This window comes from Nannobrachium achirus (genome assembly GCF_963921795.1).
Source record: "Nannobrachium achirus genome assembly, chromosome: 6".
In the NCBI taxonomy this organism is placed as follows: domain Eukaryota; kingdom Metazoa; phylum Chordata; class Actinopteri; order Myctophiformes; family Myctophidae; genus Nannobrachium; species Nannobrachium achirus.
In genome coordinates this window covers 14713150-14728668 of record NC_137815.1, presented here as the reverse complement: position 1 = coordinate 14728668, position 15519 = coordinate 14713150, and positions in this window count along the sequence as shown.

Below are 15519 nucleotides of genomic sequence, written 5' to 3'. Positions count from 1 at the left end.
GCAAAGTTTGGCATGGATAGGGCCAACAGTGGCAGAGATGAGAGTAGGGGGCGAAAGTGTGACGTGACGGACAGACTGACAGATAGCCGGTGGAGCTTTCGTTGTTCATCGCAGCTGCTGCATTTTTCGTGTTCTTTGAAGCCACAACTCCTGGGACACACAAATGTAATAATAGTATTATGAGGCTACTACATGATCAAACACGATTAAGAGAGAAAGAGAAAAAAATAAGAAATTGTCATTTGAATATGCTGAGTCATATGGTTTGAGTGAGTGGTTTTGCATGTGTGTGTGTGTGTGTCAGTGTGTACTGTACGTGTTTGTGCCAAATGTGTTGGTGTTTGTGTCAAATGCACCAACCGTTTCAAGGTTAATGCATTTGTAGCTGGACAAACAGAAGGATGGATACATAGGTGGAAACAAAGGGACATGCTGATTAACATTACACTTTGAAAATGCATGCTCTTAGTCTTGATGGCATGCCAGCGAGGTATGCCATTTGATGCCTTTGAAGACATATGTTTTAGTTTATTATTATTTTATATAATACTGTTTAACCACAGTGACTGAACAGGGAGTTCATTTTACACTTTACTAAAAGGTTGGTTCTAGAATGCATTATGATTACAGGGTTTCCTGCAGCGCTTTATTGGCCAGTTGGGCCACGCGGCACACAATCTGTAGCACCTGGCCAAGAGTCTGGTGAAAACTATTCTAAATTCCTCCTAAACGTACAGGCACGCAACCTATTTATTCAATGTTGAATAAATGCGGATGATGATAGCATGTAGTTGTGTTTTGCGTCATCGTGGGCACGTTCATGTGTTTGTTTAAGCAACTTCTCCTCCTATGTTGAGGGCAAAAATAAAGATCTATCAAAATGAAGGGAATTAATTTGATCAAATTAATTAATTAATTACGCATTTTGAGCGCTATGCGCGCGCACCAGAGCCTGCCACCTGGCCAAGCCTTTTTTCTGCAGGAAAGTGAGGAAACCATGCATAATGAATACTTCTGCTTTTGGTACTTTAAGTATACGTTGATACTGTTTTACTAAAATATTACTTGGATTAAAATTTTGTTGTTGTTTGGTACTTTTAGCAATATAAGACAAAAAAATGGATTACCAATACCATAATGTAAAAATACTCTGTTGCAAGTAAAGTCCTTTATTCAAAATGTTAAATGTAAAATGTCATGGTTGTGACAGCCCTGTCTGTTGAATGAATAAAACTAACAACACCCTGGCTCGGGGCATCGTGTGACATATTATTTTGCACAAGCAAACAAAGTCTTTGGAACACGAATAGTTTAATTAATAATTATAAAATAATTACAGCCATTATGTTCTTGTCTTTGTCATCATGATGTGACAGTACACACCCTTGGGCTTGGGTTGGGTTATTAAATAGTTGAGAATAAACAAATTGGAGGAAGTACTAAATGTTGTCCTCCTGTGTTCGCACGACAGCAAACAGCACACAGCATATACAGAACTATCGGTTCAGTGCCATGTTCATACATTTCAATTTTCAAACATAAAAATGTATACATTCCAGATCTAAAGTACATGTATAATATGGTACATTGTTTATTTTGATTATTAGTACCATGCAGTCAGTCATATGTTTATGTTATTATTTGTCATTGTCTGCTCTGTGAAAGTCTTGCTATAATGTAGCCTACCATAAAAGGCAAAAAGAAATCTAGTATGTATGTATTAGGGTGAAACTAGAAGCAGTGCTCCTCCGAGCACAGGTCTCCACCAGGCCAGGCGTCCTGGTGGTGCTACTGTATAATAGGCCATTGTAAAAAGGGTGGCATATGTTCTTCACCTTAGACCTTTCATGGCAATCGGACACTGCATGCATGATTTGAGGCATTGTGTTCCAAAAATGTGTTTTGCTAAAGTCTACATGTGAAAAGGGTAGCATTTGTTCCTTGACATAATGGGAATATGTGTGGCAAATTTCACGGTAATCGCAAGCTGCGTTGATGATTTGAGGCATTTTGTTCAAAAACGGAGCAATCCTGCTAACTTTGGAAGCTAATATTAGCCAATCAGGATGGAATATGAAATATCAGACGGATCAGACTTGATCACATGACTATTGAGATACTGCCTACCGATTTGTAGGATTTTTGGACAAAATCTGTAAGAGTAGTGTACAGAAATGTGTTTTGCAAACATCGGCCTCATGGTGGCGCTAGAACAGGCCCATTTGAAAAATGTGGGTCAGAGGTTCTGAATTGGCATCCAGGGAGTGTGTGTGTGCTCATTTTGGCAGCGACCGGGCCAACGGCGACTGAGATTAGGTGGTAACAAACTGCGAGGACGCACACACGGACGGACGGACGCACACACACACACACACACACGGACAGGCGGGCGGGCGGAGGGGAAAACATACTCTCCCTCTCCCCCATGCCTTCGGCTGGTGGAGACAATTAGTCTCTCAAGAACAGACTAACTGAGCTAGAAAGTTACAACTCAGCTCCAGTTAAGTCAGTCAAGTGAAAAGGATCGACCTTTTCTTTGACAATGGCTAGCCAGATTGGGGTGAAATAAATATTAAACTAGAAGCAGTGCTCTTCTGAGCACAGGTCTCCACCAGGCCAGGCATCCTGGTGGTGTTATAATAGGCCAATGTAAAAAGGGTGGCATTTGTTCTTCGCCAATCTTAGACCTTTCATGGCAGTCGGATGCAGCATGCCTGATTTGAGACATTGTGTTCCAAAAATGTGTTTTGCTAAAGTCTACCTGCTGGTGGCACTATAACAGTCCAATGTGAAAAGCGTAGCATTTGTTCCTTAACGTAGTGGGAATATGTGTGGCAAATTTCCCGGTATTCGCAAGCTGCGTTGATGATTTGAGGCATTTTGTTCAAAAACTGAGCAATCCTGCAAACTTTGGAAGCCAATATTAGCCAATTAGGATGGAATATGAAATATCAGATGGATCGGACTTGATCACGTGACTATAGAGATACTGTGTACTGATTTGCATGATTGTTGGAAAAAATCTGATGGAGTAATAGCAAAGAATGTGTTTTACATAAGTTGTCCTCCTGGTGGCACTATAAAAGGCAAATGTGGAAAAATGCAGGGCAAAGGTTTATCCTTAGCCTCTAGGGAGTGCACATACAAAGTTTTCCACTTATCGGTGGAGTTAAAGGTAAAAACACAAATTGCCCTGTTATAGCGCCACCATGAGGCTGATTTGAGAAATTTGAGGTGGCATTTCTTCCTCGGCCTAGTGGGAATGTGCGCACCCAATCTCACCAAGATTGCACGCTGTCTTCATGATTTGAGGCATTTTGTTCAAAACGGAGCAATCCTGCAAACTTTGGAAGCCAATTGTAGCTAATCAGGATGGAATATGGAAAATCGGACAGATCCAGGTTGATCACATGACTGTAGAGATACTGTCTACCGATTTGTAGGATTTGTGGACAAAATCTCTAAGAGCAGTGTACAGAAATGTCTTTTGCAAACATCGGCCACTAGGTGGCGCTAGAACAGGGCCATTTGAAGAATGTGGGGCAGAGGTTCTGAATTGGCATCCAGGGAGTGTGTGTGCTCATTTTGGCAGCGACCGGGCCAACGGCACTGGATATTAGCTGGTAACAAACTGGAGGACGCACGCACGGACGGACGGAAGCACGGATGGACGGACGGACGGACGGACGGAGGGGAAAACATACTCTCCCCCTTGCCTTCGGCTGGTGGAGACAAAGATGCTTTGCTAGCAGAATCTACAAGAGCTATTAACACAATTCAATGGTTCAGATATTTATAAGACAATGAATGCACCTGTGGAGAGTCTGTTCCTGACAGCCATGGATGTACAGTAAGACACACTGGACTAGACAGATAGAGCAGGGGTTCTGAACCAGTGGTTAGCAAACCCCTTTAGGGGTGCTTGCAGGGGTTCACAAAATGGCGCGAGAGAGATATTTATTTTTTACAAAATTCAATATAAGGGGTTCAGTTAAACCTTTGTCCTTTCTCAAAAGGTTGAGAAACCTTCTTAGAACTGTGTGTGTGTGTGTGTGTGTGTGTGTGTGTGTGTGTGTGTGTGTGTGTGTGTGTGTGTGTGTGTGTGTGTGTGTGTGTGCGCTTACCGGTGCTATACCTTCTCTCCAAATAAGCCTCCCAATATCCAATTTATTTCAGTGGAGCAGCTACAGTAGATTGTCACCAGACTCATCAGTTCAGACTAGGCCTGTCAAAATGATTACATATTTGCATGAACATTAATTATCATGTAAAAATAAAACAAACTGCCGTTGACCACAGTTCCTCTGGGCATTGTTTGATTATGCTGCAAAATATTGATATTGGCATATATTGTATTGTAATACTTTAGTTTGGCACAATATGATGTTATGTAATGTTTATCTATGAAAACACGCGCGCGCGCACACACACACACACACACACACACACACACACTTCTCAGCTCTGAGGACGTCCCCCAAACTACTGAAGGTGAGCAAAATGCTAGATACTGTACTTGCTAGATTGCAATGATTACGACAGCGATCATTCTCAATGTGGGCTAGTGTACCTCCATTTAATTGGCAAAACACAAGGATTTTAATGATAAGAAAAAACAAAAATATCATAACATGTTATTTTTTTGAATTTTTCATTGATGGATAACATATGCTCTGAAAATGCACATCGCCACACCCAGCCACTTAACATGGCAGCCGTGTTAAGTGGCCAGACGGGTGTGTTTTTGAGATTTTCAGAAAAGAAAACTCAGAGAACCACTGTCTTATGAGAATTATATTCAAATGTTCTTCTGTTACATGGCAGATCCAATGGCATACAGAGTCATACAACTACTGACATCTTCTTGTTTTACATTCTTACAGAAAATGAAGATTGTGATCCTTCTTTTGGCTGTGTTGGCCGTTGCAGCAGTGCAACATGCCAAAGCTGAGGATGAGCCAGGTACCAATGTTCATAAGATGTCATTTCATGTGATGTAATATCAAGCCATATTCACTGTAAATTAAAGGGGTCGTTCAACTCCCAAATGACTGTTTATCATTTAATCACCCCATGCAAGCCTTGAATTCATGGAGTTTTATGTTTTTTTTTTCATATTTGATGAATTGACGTAAATAGGAGACCAAGCTCAACAAGAATAGAGCAGAGCAGTGGGCCTTGTTTATTGGCGCCAACAAAAACATTCCCATTCATTTTCCCCATAGACTTTTACAGAAATATTTATAACAATTATTTTAAGCCTAGAATCAAGCCGTCCAGGATGTCAGTGAATCATGACCATAAAACCTTTGATCCTGTGAAGAAATTAAAATAAATAATAATAATGATAATAACAATAATCAGTTATTTCATTTAATAAATACCCTTTGTTTAGTGATTTTCAACATGTTCTTTTCAAAGGTTTTATGGTCATGATTCACTGACATCATGGATGTCTTGGTTCTACTAGGCTTAAAATAATAGTTGCAACTATTTTTGTAAAAGTCTATATTGGGGGAAATTAAGATGATCCATGGGTAGTCCAATATGCTAAACATGGTAGTTCAAAGGACATTCTAATAATATAGGCTACAGCAACGACAATATCCTTTATTAAAGGGGAAGACCAACCATTTTCAATATTGAAATATGTCATTAATATACCTTAGACTAGAGGAGTTGTGTGGAAATAGAAAAAAAGTTCCCCCCCTTCTGTGTTGCCTAGAACTGGAGGATTGATTTGGGGGTTTGTATTGTAAAGTACAATGTGTGATGTCATCAAGTTGTTCTTGATGTACAATACAAACCCCAAAATCAATCTTCCAGTTCTAGGCAACACAGAAGGGGGGGAACTTTTTTTCTATTTCCACAAAACTCCTCTAAGGTATATTAATGACACAGTTCAATATTGAAAATGGGTGGTCTTCCCCTTTAATCCACACACTGTTAACTTACCCTTCAAATCTCTGCTTCTTCTTCTTCTTATGCTGCTGTAGCTGCTGTAAAGGCGGCAGACCTCCCAGAGTCTGGAGAGGATGTGGGAGAGGATCCTGACTTTTGTGACAAACATCCCGAATTTTGTCCAATATCCCCAAGAGGATGAGGGAGAGGATCCACAAGGCCTCTTGTGTGTCTTTTATCCCACACATAAGAAGTGCGGTTAAGGTGAGGACAGAAAGTCATCAAGCCCTACTGTTGGGCTGAAACTGTCCATGTCATTATAGTAAATAAAAATTCCTGTAGTATACAGTTGAGTGTACAGTATTTTGACTCCCATCTATACTATAATTTTGGAGATGTCTGAGTGAGTGTCTGAAACCGCGTTTCTCCTCAGTGGCTGGAGCAATTGATCTGAAATCGCATCACCATTACCATATGAACACACCTGACATAACTGTGAAGCCCGTTTGTCACTTTCACAAATCGTATGCTGTATATTAGCATTTTTATGGTGTATCTATATCTATTTAGCCTACAGTACCTTTTGTGACCACACATGTTAAGGGAGGGGCGCTGTTGTTCAGGCCATGCACAATCACACACAAACCCACACACACACACACACACACACACACACACACACACACACACACACACACACACAGGGGGGGGGGGGTGTGTGCAGGCAGGCGGGCGGGCTGGGGGGAGGGGGGGGGGGGTAGCCATTAAACGAAACGGGTATTTCTTACATTGATGCTCCTACATATTATCATGCAAGCACCAGTTAAAGTTACTTTCCATCCCTCATATACTGTATGCACAGCGCACATCCCATAACCCACACACTGCACATCATTTTGGAGCTCATATCTTTGAACGGGTAAGGGCTAGTTTCATTAAAACAGCAGAAAACGGCAAACACTCTTGAATACTAATAATACTAATACTACTACTACTAATAATAATAACTTCCATTTAGTTCTGCTTCTGTATCAATGTGTTCATGCTCTCCTCCCACAGCTCCAGAGGGAAATCATCGACTCACCATTGTCATCAAACAAGACAAAGTTTCTTCGTTATTTGGTCGATCGGGGCCTATTTGTGACCCTCAAATAAAAAGGTATATAGCATTCAACTTGTCTCCTTTCCTTTGTTATGCTTAAAATAATAATAATTAAATTGTGGGTGGGGTGGCGGTATGGGTAGTGCACGCACGCACTGACGCACGCAGTTCATTAGGTTTGTGATCACCTCACATCACGTCTGGCACTCCTCTGTTGATTGGGATGGGAGGTGCCAAGTACTGTAGAGGAGAGGGGTGCCTGTTCCTATTTTATCTTGTAGTTTTTCTAATTGTAAATGTGTGAATTAAGTGGCATCAGTGGTTCTCAACCTGTGGGTCGGGACCCCCAGGGGGATCCCCAAGTTATTTTGGGGGGTCCCCATGCAGATGATTAACTTAATGTGCAATGTTCATTGGTTTTCACTTAAGTAGCTCAGTCGGTAGAGCTCTCGCCTTTGGTCCACAAGGTCATGGTTTCGATTCCGGGCACCGCCAACTCAGCGTATGAGTAGCATGGCTTGGCAAGTCGTGCGGCAAGTACTGGGAGCTGATGGTAGGTGTGACGCTCCACCTCAGCAGTCTATCTCCCAGGGGTCTAGCGCATTGTAACGGGGACAGACTCCTGCGTGTTACCGGCTGATACCGACAATAAGCCACTCCCGACCTACATTAATAGTAAACACACCAGCATACATTGAAGTGTATAGAGGGTATCTGCACATTTCTAAAGAGACAATTTAAGGACATTTTAGTACCTCTAAAATTAAACTTTGTCAAATATTAGAGGCAGAAATTGAGGAAATAGCAGATCTACATGCTCACAACGCCTCGAACTGTGTTATACAACATGTAATGCCTCAACTCTTAGTGCTCGTCAGGGTGGGGGGGACCACTGATCTACATCATTCTATCGTGCAATGCCTCCTCCTTAACCTCCAACATAACCTGGCCTGACCGATACAAAATAATAAAATGTGTCGTTCTTCCCACCGTGGAGAAAAGGCTTTCAGCAGCCATTCATTCAGAGATGCCTATATAGTAAAAAAACCTAAAACGTAATAAACCTAATTGTTATTTTGTTGTATTGTTTTTCATCTATCTTGGTTTGATTCTGTACTCTTACTCTTCTTACCTGTCCTGTGGTTCATTCACTGATATTGCTGCTATGACACCTGTATTCCCCTGTCTGTTCGTCTATCGAATATAAGACACTCATTAAGACATTCACCTATACGCACGGCAAGCAACTTATTGTAGTGTTGTGTATATTCCGAGAGAATTTAAGTATATCCAAATGTATTTATATTGCACATTTCATACAAAGCTAAGAAAAAAAGATAAGGAAATAAAAAAAAAATATTGAAAAAATATGTAAATGTATTGCATACACTTAATACATAGGCTTACACATACACAATAATCTGTATAGAAATATAAATCATGTGTAATCCTTATATAAAATATTTACAAAAGTATACACATTACAGTAATCACTCCTACAAACTCTTACTCTGGAAATCTAAAAATTCATCACCTCAGTGGCAGCGAACCCTGTACCACACAGCTCACACAGGATGCAACGCATACGCACGCACGCACGCACGCACGCACGCACACACACACACACACACACACACGCACACACACACGCACACACACACACACACACACATATTTACAACCCCCTCCCTTAAAGAGGTGGTGCCATGATATTTCCCCCCCCTAAAACATGATTATCGGGTATTATGATTATACTAGGAGGAAGATTTTTTCCAAAAAAGTATACAGAAAGAGTTAAAATTGGGTTTTTATGTGGCCACACCCCCAGTTCATTAAGTATGCATGGATGTCATGGTGGGTGGTGACCTAGCTGAATTAGCCACACCCCACAGTGTTGGGTGAATGGCAATTAGGGGAGGAATTGATTCTGTGATGTCATCATATCTGTGTTTTTTAACTGACACTTTTGACCAGAGGTGGCAGCCTCCAAGAAAAAACAAACAAATACCAAGTGAATAAATAATTTCTCATAACAACCACACCAGGGGGTCTAATGAGGTACTTTCAACCTCCTAGACACATGAAAAACAGAAAAAGTACAAAACTATGGCACCACCTCTTTAACTCATACCCTGCCAAGCCCGAGGAACCCGAGAATTTCCCGATGTCCCACCCTGCCACGCCCGAGGAACCCGAGAATGGCCGCCATTTTGAAAAAAAAAAAAAAAAAATCAAAAAAAAATTTTTTTCAAAAATGTTTTTGGACCCCAAAAACGTTAGTAGGCATGATAGCAATCGTGAAATTGCTTGTTTAACCCCCATAGCAACCCCATCTTTCAAACATGGCAGCCATCTTTGTTTACATTTTAGGAAAACATAATGGCTGTTATTAGGGATGCCCAGATCGGGATCGGGAGATCGGGATATCGGGAGATCGGGCCGATTTCAAAAGATCGGAATCGGGAGAACAATATCGGGAAACACCTTGTCTTTATATATTAAAAGAATATATAAGCTGATGAGCTTTATTTTGTATTTGTTTTGATACAATGCTGCACTAAGTGAAAAAAGAAGCTTGGATAGAATGGATACTGTTATTTAAATAAAAAAAACAACCTTAAAGGACAACATAAAAGCATTTTTCTTTTCTTTTACCTTAATGCATTGCCGAAAGATCGGATCGGGAAGGATCGGGATCGAATCGGGAGCAAAAATATTTGATCGGGATCGGGATCGGGAGCAAAAAAACGCGATCGGGGCATCCCTAGCTGTTATCTCTTGAATGCCTGAACGGATTTCCATTCGGATTTTTTTGTTTGAAAGCTGTGAGCAATGTGGACACACGTGGTGCATTATCTAGGCATGGGTGTGCATGATCCGTGCACTTTGAATTACATGGAGACCATGGCAGTTAAAGAGTACGAAGGTATTGTTAAATGGCAGCAAATGAGTTAATAAAACACCCAGGGCAGTCAGTAATACAGTATATATTCCAGTAGCGAGGACAGATAGACTTCACAGTTCACATTACAGACATCACTGACAAGGTTGGGTGGGGGGGGCCCTAAAAAATGATCGGCCAGGGGCCCTCGCGAGGGTTAATCTGTCCCTGACTCAGGTGTGTGTTTAACAGATAGGTAATGTTCACCACACAGCTACTTGTGGACGGTGCTCCAGTAGAATTCAGTGGGTGCTCCTCCCATCTGGGAGGGGAACTGGCAGCAGAGCATGTTGGGCTTTGGTTGACGTAGACTGTAGAAAGGTCTGCATCACTGCCTTGTCGCACTTCATCAGAGATGTGTGGGAAAGCCAGGGTGCTGTAGTGGAGGACGACACACTGGTTTGTGGGAGCTGTGGCTGTGATGTCAACAGAGACAATGGGGGGATGCTGTTCCTGCCTCGGCTGTTGGGGGGCGCTGTGGTATCTCCTCAAACTCATGAAGGCTCTGAGGAAGATGGATGATGAATAATGAAATTAAATCTTGTGTGAAAAGCATGACTTGACATGATGTGACATCTTCAACATTCAAAACACATATAGGGGCCATGGAGTGGGATCCAAACATGGTTTTCTATTTTCTATGCCTCCTTAAGGGGAATACCACTCATTTTCAACATTGAACTATGTCATTAATATACCTTGGAGTTGTTGTGTGGAAATAATAACCCCACAATCAATCCTCCAGTTCTAGGCCACAAAGAAGGGAGGGGACTTTTTTCTTATTTCCACACAACTCCATGGTATATTATAATGACATTGAAAATGAGTTGTATTCCCCTTTAATGTTATTTAACTTTTCAAACCAGTAAGACTCCCTAATCGGGAGATAAGCGACCGTTAGGTCGCATACACAAACTTTAGAAGTTAATGGTAGCCAATAATATGGGAAATGGGACAGATCCATGTTGATGATGTGACTTTAGAGGTGCTGTGTAAGCCGGCTTTGCATGATTTTAGGGCACATTCTGTAGGAGCAGTGTCCAAAAATGTGTTTTGCAAGAATCAGCCCCTTGGTGCACTAGAAGTGGGCCATGTGAGAAATTAGGGTGGAGGCTGTGGTTTGGCAACCAAGGAGAGGCAACGGTGGCGGAGATACTGTACGAGTAGGGGAAAAGTGTGATTTGACATCTGTCTGACTGACAGACTGACAGCCCGATGGATGGATGGATGTAATGATGCATTCTGAGGTGGTCCTTCTGGCATTTGTCAACCTTGCCAATCCATCACTATAGCCCATTTTCGACTGCAGTTTTAGGACCACACCACACAACACAGCACCGCACCACACCACACCACACCGCACCACATAAAAATATCTACATTTTCCATAACACAAAAGTATCCCTATCGGTAAGAAACAAATTGACCCTTTTGACTGTGATTATAATACAATATAAATTTGTATTACAACTATCCTAATTATAATGCACTATAATGGATTATAAATGTGATTATAATACATTATAAAGTATTAATGTACTAATTATAATACACTATAATAGATTATAATAGTGGTTTTTAACACAATAGAATCTATTATCATGTATTACAACTATATCCTGGTCGTCCAAATGAAAAGTCAGTGAGTGATCAGTCATTATGATGTGTTTGGCCCTGTTTGGCCTAGCTCAGACCTACTCTAGAGTGGATACTCATTAGTACCCTGTTTAGTACCACTTTCACACCACTCTACCCAGGTCCTTGTAGTGGAAAACCTGGCACAAGTGGGCGGTGTGGTGTGGAGTGGTGTGGAGTTGGGCCAGTGGAAAAGAGGCTTAACTGTAGCCTATGGTCCTAAGTTGGTGTCATAAATACGTACATTTACACACACACACACACACACACACACACGCGCACGCACGCACGCACGCACACACGCACACACACACACACACACACACACTGCTGCATTCTTTGTGTTTTGGAGGTCACAACTCCTGGAAAAGTAAACAGAACACAAACAAACATACGTGAGAGAGAATGATAAAATAAGATATAGCCTATGTTCATGGTCTGTCACTCTATGGAACTTACAACAACATTTCATTCAATCAAATCAAAAAGCTGCATCAACAAAGAAATAGAGATACAGCGTCATTATGCCATAAACTGTTTGGTCCTTCAGAGTCAAGTCGTCATAGTTTGTTGTCAAATATTATTATTAAAATAAGACGTTAGAGAATCAATCCATCAGATAAGATATTGCTCTTCCCCAATAGCCCATATTGAACTTGTCATTTTAAACAATGAGAACTGTCTGTGAGTGTGTATGTGTATATTTGCGTGTATGGAGAGAGAGGGCATGAAAGATTATAGTTGGAAAACATAGTTTAAAGGAGTTGAAAGTTATATTTTCTTGTAAAGATGAGTGATATTTGCTCTATATTCTTGCTATAATGTTTGTTTGTTCAGTAACTGAGGCTTCCCCGTTTCTACAGCTCTTGAGTAAACACATTTTCAGGTTTGGGATACCAATTGTATCCAATCAGGAGAGAGAAGGAGATCCGAGATTAAATGAAATTGAAGAAATAAATAGAAATGAGCAACAACATTGGAACTGGAACACAAACAACTGAAGCTCATAAATTATGTTTGTTTCTCTGTCCTGATGATAAAATTGGTATCCCACGGCCGCCTCTCTCTCTCTCTCTCTCTCTCTCTCTCTCTCTCTCTCTCTCTGACACACACGCGTGCTTTTGTGTGCCAGCATGCATTGATAAAAGATGGAAACTCTTACGTGTGCAGACGTGTGTCACAGCGACCACAAGCAGCAGCAACAAAGTGGCAGAGACAGCCACGATGGCCACGGTCTACCATAGGCCTACAGCCACATTACCTGAAAACCACAACCACACATAATTATGAACATGTTTTATGAAGCCTTTCTACTGTTAGTTTTGCATTTATTTATGTATTAATTTATTTATTTGTCATATCATGCCAAGCTAAAATAAACAGAATTCGAATCTATTGTGCAGGCCTTTATACTTATCTTCTGATTTGATTAGAAGCTGAATCATCAAAACGGATGTGGTTGTGGCCAGAGCAGATAGATAACAGCGTGATGGTGTGTCAACAGTTTCCATTTGCGTGTGTGAACTTAAAAAAAAAGAATTGCAACATTTGGAAATAGACAAAAACAGTGCCAAAAACAAAATAGAAATGTAATCCAAGTCCGAAAGTCTTAAAGGGGGTCAAACTCCCCAAAATGCATAGAAAACTGCATTTTGGCACAGTTATACCTAACACTCCCAGCACAACCATCCTCTGATGTGGCCCCGCTAGTGGTTGTGGCCCTAAGCGACAGCTTATATTGATTATAGCAGAAACCGGCCCTGCATCACTTCTTTGAGTTAATATAACGTAATACATTATTATAATATGTTAACTCAAACAAGTGATGTACTGTATCCAGGTTTGTATCCCCAGGCACTAAGACCTATATTATAGTTTTTATTGCCTGCAGTATGGATAGGTTTGTGCAACTGGATGAAGTATTTCTGCTTTTATGTAGATAAGGGTGATGGGTTTTTTGGATTAATTCCCATATTTGTAATTCCTTTAGAAAGTCATCCTTTCACAGAAGACTCAGTTTCCTCCCACAGGGTAAAATCACAGTCAGTCAGAGTCAAAGAATATCCCATAATAATTGAAGACACAAGAAAGGAGGCCACGCACCAGTGCAAGTCAGTTTTTCTGTTAGTTGTATTGAAAGAATAGTTCAGAGTTCAACGTACAGTACAGCAAGTAAGTTCACCCATAGTTGCTTCTCTGGCTAATAGACAGTTGACATGATTTTATATAGTTACTGTGAAACAGTATGATGTAATATCGTGACCGTGGTCACCTCATCGGCTGACCTGACCTATCAGTGGTCAGAACACAACAGAGTTGTTGATAGAGTTCAATCTTGTTGTTGACAGCTTCCTGCCGTCACTCCATAAGGCTAAAGATTGTTTACTTAAAGATGGTTTGCCAGTTAAATATCAGGCCCTTGTACAGTGTCAAGGCTGTAGGAACTGTTAGTTGGAACACAGAGTGGCAAACAGCAAAGAATTATGATATTTGACCGTTATACACAAATTGGTACACACTACTATATTAATATTATATTAATAATATTAACCAAACAGGATCAATCAAAGGGGTCTTCAACGTTTTTAAGGCCAAGGACCCCTTAGCTGAGAGATGAAGCAGGGACCCCATACTGTATATTCTTATTTCTTAGAATGCTTTCCATTCTGTCATACAGAAACGTGAATGGTGCTTGATTTGTAGCCTTGCATAGAACCTTAACATTCTGTGCAGCTCACAACCCAGACATCATCATTGAAATTGTCAGCCAGCTCTGTGCAGTTAATTTGGAGAAGTAAAAACTCCTGACGAGATACATAACTTAAAAATGTGCGACAATGTAAAATCCATTAAGCCTCGGAATGGTGAAGTAGAGCAGTGTGTTCTTCACAGCTTCTTCACATCTTTCATGACATCTGACAATTCAGCACTGAAAACGTTTCCGTCGAGCATGGCAGTCTCCATGTTTCTTGTTAAAACCAGAGAGCACGAAAATATCAAATTAAGTTTTCAGTACGCAACACTTTTAGAAACACGCATGAAGCAGAAGAAGGAAATGTTAACGTTTCTCAGACATAAGGGTGTGAAGTGTGGTTTACATAGGATATTATGCAAGTAACACTCAAAAGTGTGAACTTGCTACTGCAGGTTCTTTTGACAGTCTTTTTAACAGATTAAACTATCAAAATGATTAGGGCTTATCTGTGTATCACTATCATTCATTTTCATATTTCATGATTTTTATTCAGCTGCGGTCAAGAGGTGTCCCTGATTTTCATCTCAAAGGAAGTGGTCTCTGCATGGTCTATCATTTTATTGTCCCCCCACTCTTTTAAGAACCTAGAAACTAGCCCAGTGGTCAAGCCCGTCGATAAGGGTGCTACACATACTCACTTATAATTATTATACACAGGGTAAAAGATCACCATGACACAATCATATAAAAATGGCATGCCCTGAGGTCACAGATGCACGAAATACACAACAGAGGGAGTGAGTGTACCCATGCATCAATTCAGGGACGTGCTGGCCATTGGGAAAAGCGGGACAACTCCCGAACGGCCGGTTCATTCCCGGCCGGTCCAGGCCAGCCATTAGGAAAAAAATAAAAATTCAATGTCGGCCTTCGTTCCATTTTGGGGGCTGGGCGGCCACAAAGTAAATCGTCACTGTCGGGCAGAAACCTTGCATCTCCAAGTTTCAAATTTGTACATTTCTTCGCAAAGCAAAGCCCTGCTTCATCATACAAGGCCGTTGCACAAAAGTAGTGATAACAGCAGATCTACAAGCACACAACGCCTCACTTGTCTTTTAGTTCAAAAGACAGGCAACAAAAAATAAAAAAGGGGAACAGAAGAGAGGGGGTGGGAGGAAGAAAGGATAGATCACCTGTTTCAACACACACGCGCACACGCACGCACGCACGGACGCACGCACGCAC